Source organism: Sciurus carolinensis, chromosome 12, assembly GCF_902686445.1.
Source record: "Sciurus carolinensis chromosome 12, mSciCar1.2, whole genome shotgun sequence".
Classification (NCBI taxonomy): Eukaryota; Metazoa; Chordata; class Mammalia; order Rodentia; family Sciuridae; genus Sciurus; species Sciurus carolinensis.
The window spans coordinates 525,938-531,302 of record NC_062224.1 but is presented as its reverse complement, the minus strand read 5'-3'; the positions used below and the strand labels follow the sequence as shown (position 1 = coordinate 531,302).

Here is a 5,365-nt window from a genome sequence, read left to right as displayed (position 1 = left end):
TTCCCAGCCTCTCACCCTTCCCTGGGCAGATGAAGGGGAGGCGGGCACAACCGCACACTGGGAGGGCAGCACTGTGCCCAGCCCATCTCCCCGGGGTCCCTGCTGTGGGGTCCATGTGCCTGGGGCAGGGGCCTGGGCAGGAGCCCAAAGCACAGAGCTAGAGAGCGGCTGGGAAATGGAGCACCTTCCCCGTGAGGACCGGCTGCACCAGGCCTTGGAAAGGCCACCACTCAGTAGAGGCTCCGAAATGCCAGCCAGCATTTCTGGTTCCGGTCTGTCTGGTCCCTCTTTCCTGCAGGGTCCTTGCAATCAGCAGGACCCTGGCCTTGGCTTCCCAAGACCTGGGTGTGGGCGCACTTGGCAAATGCCACCCTACACATCCCAGGGAGTAGAGGGCTGAGCCTCCCAGTGCTCGAAGTTCCTGAGGACTGTCGCAGCAAAGAGAGGCGTGGAGGGGAGAAGCTGTGGCACACACTGGGACCCCAGGGCAGGAGAAGAAGCAGGCGAAGAACAGGCCCTTTGGGCTCTGTCCCTAACTCTGATGACCATGCAACCAAGACACATGATCCACTCATTCATAAAAGTATCCATTCTTATGGACAAGATGGAGGCGCAGAGCCCAAGGTCTTCAGCTGGTTGGTCGGCTGCATGTTGCCACAGCTGAATGCCACAGACCGAGTGCTTGGTACAAAGGGAGCCTTTCTCTTGCTGGTCCTGAAGGTTGTAAGGGCCAGCCAGGTGTCCCTTCTGGCTGGCTGGACTCTAGGCAGTCTCAGGGTGGCACAGAGCGTCACGTGGGAGGACCTGTCTCATCAGGTCTCTCCTCTGCTGACAAGGTCACCGACCCCATGGGCTCATGCCACCCCGAAGCTCCCACCACCCAGCATCGGGGGAACTGGCATCCAGCTCTGGTTCCTCACCTGGGATCAACTGTCACCATGAGATCTGTGGTGGGCACTGTTGGACTCTGGCAGGACTAACCACCCCAGGACCGGGCCTTTCTCTGGATGACCTGTGTTGGAATGCTGCTTCTGTCTCCTGGGCTCTCCATGAGGACAGTTTTAGCTTCCTCTGGCTACGTCCCTGAGGACTGTCCACTGCCGACAGGTCCCCCACGTCCCGTGCACTCAGCCCCTTCCTGCCCGCTCCTGCTCGCCTCCCGACTCCAAGTACCTCCCCAGCTCTGCCCCTGTCAGCAGAGCATGTGCTGCACCGGGTGGCGCATGGTTTTCATGCGGGCGCCTCACTGAGTGGCCCTGAGGGCTTGGGTGTGTCCCCCCCCCCCCCCCCCCCGCCGTGTATGGGCTCTTCTGTTGCTGAGCAGTTGTGACGCTCGGCGTCCTGCTCACTCCCCTGCAGCAGGATGGCCTCCAGGCCAGCGTGAATCCTGGAATGTACAAAGCTGCTCCCCCCCCCACCTTTCCAGTGCAGGCATTTGCCCCACCTCCCAGCCACTTGTCAATCTGTGAACATCCTAGCTAGTTATTGGTTCATCAGTCAGCTTGCAAGTATCCTTCTCTGTTATTGGTCCCCTGTTAGCCCGGCGGAATTCAACCGCCATCTTTTCTCTCTTGCTTTTCTCTCCCCTACTCGCTTTCTTTCTCCTCCTCTCTTTCCACTCTCTCTAACGCGCACCCTTTCTCTTTCCTTTCTTTTTTCCTCTCATTTTCTCTCTTACCCTGCAGGGAGACACTCTGTTTGCTTAAGAAACTCCCTTATGTGATTTCCCATGTCCGGCGTGGTTTTCGTGGGATTCCTTACGAATCCCACATGCATCCCCGTGCTGGGCCGCTCTGCGTACAGTCTTCCTCCTTTGGGTAAATGCCCAGGAGCGTGGCTGGCATTGTGGGAAGAGCGTGCCCAGTTCTGTAAGAAGCCCCCAGACTCTTCCACAGAGGCTGTGCGTTGTTCCTCTTGGGGCAGGGCAGCCTTTGGTCAGCGGTGCAGTCGGAGGAGGAAGGAGGTCGGCCACCTTTCACACGGGTGTTGCCCCTGCACACTTCCCTTGGTGGGGTGACTGTTCAGATTTTTAGCCCACTTTTAAATTGGGTTGTTTTCTTTTCAATGAGTTTTACAAATTCTTGTGTATTTTAGATATTTGCCTTTTATTAGATTGTGTTTTGCAAATATTTTTCTCTGGGTCCATGGCTTATTGTTTTTAACAATAACTTCCATAGAGAAATAGATTTTAGTTTTAATAAAAACCAACTTATTGGAGTTTTCTTTCATGGGTCCAACTTCCTGTGTGGTATGCCAAGGCCGCGGGGTTTCTCACGTCATCTTCCAGGAGTTGTGGCGTCCTGCGTTTCACTGGATCCATCTCGAGCTACCTTGTGAGTAGAGGGTAAGCTCTGTCTCCAGATTCAGTTTCCACATGTGTCCGTCTGTGTCCTGGGACCACCGGTCGCTAGGCTCCTGTGCGGGCCTGGTCTGTGGGTGCCGATCTGTTGTCTATCTTTTTCTCATGCTGCACCATCTTGATCACAGCAGAAGTAGCAGGGTTAGAAGAAGTCACGTGGCCTTGGTTCTGACTTCTTTCTCCTTTAGTGCCATGTTGGCCATCTGAGGTAGTTTTCTTCTCCATAAAATGTTAGTTTGTTGATGTCCATGAAATAATTCCCTTGACTATTGATTAGAATTGCATCGACTCTATTCGCCCATTGGGAAGAACTGTCTCGTTAATTTTGAATCTTCTCCTCTACCCACCTGGGATATCTCTTTGTTTAGTTAGAATTTCTTCGATTACTTTCATCAGAATTTTATAGTTTTCCCCTCATACTTGTATAAATCGGCCACTTCCAAATATGACTCCAGCCTCCTCTCCTGAGGCTCACTGGGGTCTGCACAGTCTCTTCAACAGTTCCAGCATTACCTAAAAGTCCCAAGTCCAAAGTCTCCTCTGGGACTTCAGCCAAGCTCATGGATGTTTTCTTCTTTAAGGATCAAAAGCAAGTCACATATATCCAATATAAAATGACACAGAGTAAATATTTCTATCCTACAGGGGAGAGATGGGACATGGAAAGAAGGCATGGACCAAAGCGAGACCAAAATTCAGCTGGGCAAATGGGTCCTGTAGCTCCACGTCCAGTGTCTGGGGCATGTGGCTTCACAATGTTCTCTTCAAAGGGTTTGTATAGCTCTGTCCCTGGGGTTTTGCTGGTTGCAACCCGCATGGCCTCTCTGTTGGCTTGTTTTTGCTGAACTTCTGCAGCTTTCCTTGGTGAACACCCCATGTTACTGGCATTTCTTAATCTTGGGAGTCTCCACTGCAGCTTTGACTTCCTCCTCAGGTCTTTATGAATCGCACCCTCAGGAGCTGCCCACAGGGACTTTGACCCTGCTGCACTTTGCCTGGCCTCCCATGCCTTCCTTGAAATCTCAGTGGAAGCCTCCATGGCCCTCTAACTCCTGGATCCTGCAATCCTGTAGAACCAGCGCCATGTGGTTGACACCAGTGTCTGCCGCCATCTCTAGCAGTAGCCAAGCCTCCCTGGGACCACATCTGCAGCAGCCTCCGAGTGCCTGGGCATTGAAAGCAGTAAAACAATTTCCTAGGACCCCCTGAGCAAACAGAGTACCAGCATGGTCTCTTTTCAAAGGAATTTTTATTTTCCCTCTTGAGCCTGAGATGGGTGTGGTCTTGCCAATTCCTGAGATGCCCTTAAGCTATCTTTCCTATCATTTCTGCATCAAGTACTTAGAATCTCTTTAGTGACTGTGTAGTATTTAACAACCACAATTCCTTAGTTCCAGTTTTATTCACATTAAAGCTTCCAGTAATATCTATAGCACCCCCTGAATGTTTTGCTGCCTTGAATTTTCCTTTGTGGATTAATTAGTCCATCACCTATAAATTCAACTTCACAGAAAGTCTCAGGATATTGTCAAAATGTAAACAACTTGTTTGTCAGAACATAGCATGAATGGCCTCTAGTCCAATTTCCAGTTGAGTCCTCTTCCTCTGGAACCTCATAAACCCAGTCATTACTGTCCACAGTCCTATCGGCATCCTGGTCTTCCTAGCTCCCACCAGAATTGCCCATTAAGCTCTGCTTGGAACCTTCTGAAGCTTTTCCAGCTTGCATGTCTAAATTTCCCAAAGCTCAAAGAGCTCCAAAAGCTTCTGGACCACTAGGCCAGGTTAGTCAGAGCAACCACCCCTCTTCTCTGCACCAGTTTCAGTTTCTTCCTTTCTGTGACTAGCTTGGACAAGGAGAACGTCAAAATGTTGCCTCACAGTTGCAGAGATTCAGTCCACAGTCAGCTGGCTCCTCGGCTCTGAGCTGTGTCACCCACGCCATGTTCCACTCTAGCTCCTGGACTCAGGAGGTTAGCATCCCTCCTGCTGGAGGAGTGTGGGCTTCTAAAAACTGCAAAGGATTCTGGGGGCATTTGGACAAACCTGATCTTCTGTGAGCTCAGGATGACAATTTAACTAGTCTGTCAAACAAAGACCCTTAATTCATCCAAAGTCATGAATTCCACTGGAGATGAGTTCTTAGAAAACCACCATGGACACCATTCCTTATGGTCAAATATGTGTGATTTTCCGGGTAATGAACCTCATTTTGCTCTCTTGCCAGAAGTAAAAGTTATTTTTCAAAATTGTTTCAAGCAAAAAAAAAACACATATTGATTTAAAACCTATATGAAGAACCTAAGTCGCCAATCTCAGCTGTAACGTGACAAGGAATGAAAAGGTATGAGTGGACTGTGGCAGGCACAAGGGAAGAAAAATTTTAGAGAAAAAGCTGCTAACAAGAAAGGGAGTCAGAGGGAGGTGTCAGCCCAGCATTGCAAAGCCTCACCTGGCCCTGCGATGTCACGGCCCCTCCTCTGATGAGGAGAATGAGTGGTAGTTCCTGTAGCTCCCCTCAGAACCCAGGGCTCAGCGCTGCACTGACTCCAGGCCGAGGGAAGGAGCACTCGGGCGGGACAGCTGCCCAGAGACTTGCCCTGGGGGTGTTGGCTGGTGCCCCACGCAACTGCAGTGGGGGCTGGGGGCTGTCACACTCCCTGTTTCCTTGCCTCCAGGCTGAGGACTGACAGGGACACGGTGTCTTCCAGAGAGTCAGAGGGGCTTTGCAGCTATGAACCCGGTGATTCTTGCCAAGGCTAACCCTAAAGCATCTCAGAAGCCGTACAACATTGCAAGCAGCTCCCAGATCGGAAAAGTCATTTTTAAACTCTGTGAAAATATTTATCAATGAAACCAAAGTTTTGAGATGAAACTCTAAGGCCATGAACTGGTGGGGAATTCCCTGAAACCCTTTTCCATGGTTGGCCTGTGGTCCTCTCCTGCTGGCTTGCTCTTTGGAGGCAGGTGACCTGGGAACTGTGTTGTGCCCACTGAGCCTCCCTG

At 51.1% G+C, this 5,365-nt stretch overlaps 1 long non-coding RNA gene across 1 annotated transcript; it reads left to right on the top strand.

The window, feature by feature from the left end:
• Positions 1-2,250: 2,250 nt before the first annotated feature.
• Positions 2,251-3,785, top strand: LOC124962174 (uncharacterized). Its single transcript, XR_007104434.1, has 3 exons — positions 2,251-2,344; positions 3,005-3,130; positions 3,294-3,785. It is a non-coding gene; the product is annotated as an uncharacterized LOC124962174 (long non-coding RNA).
• The last annotated feature ends 1,580 nt before the right edge of the window (positions 3,786-5,365 follow it).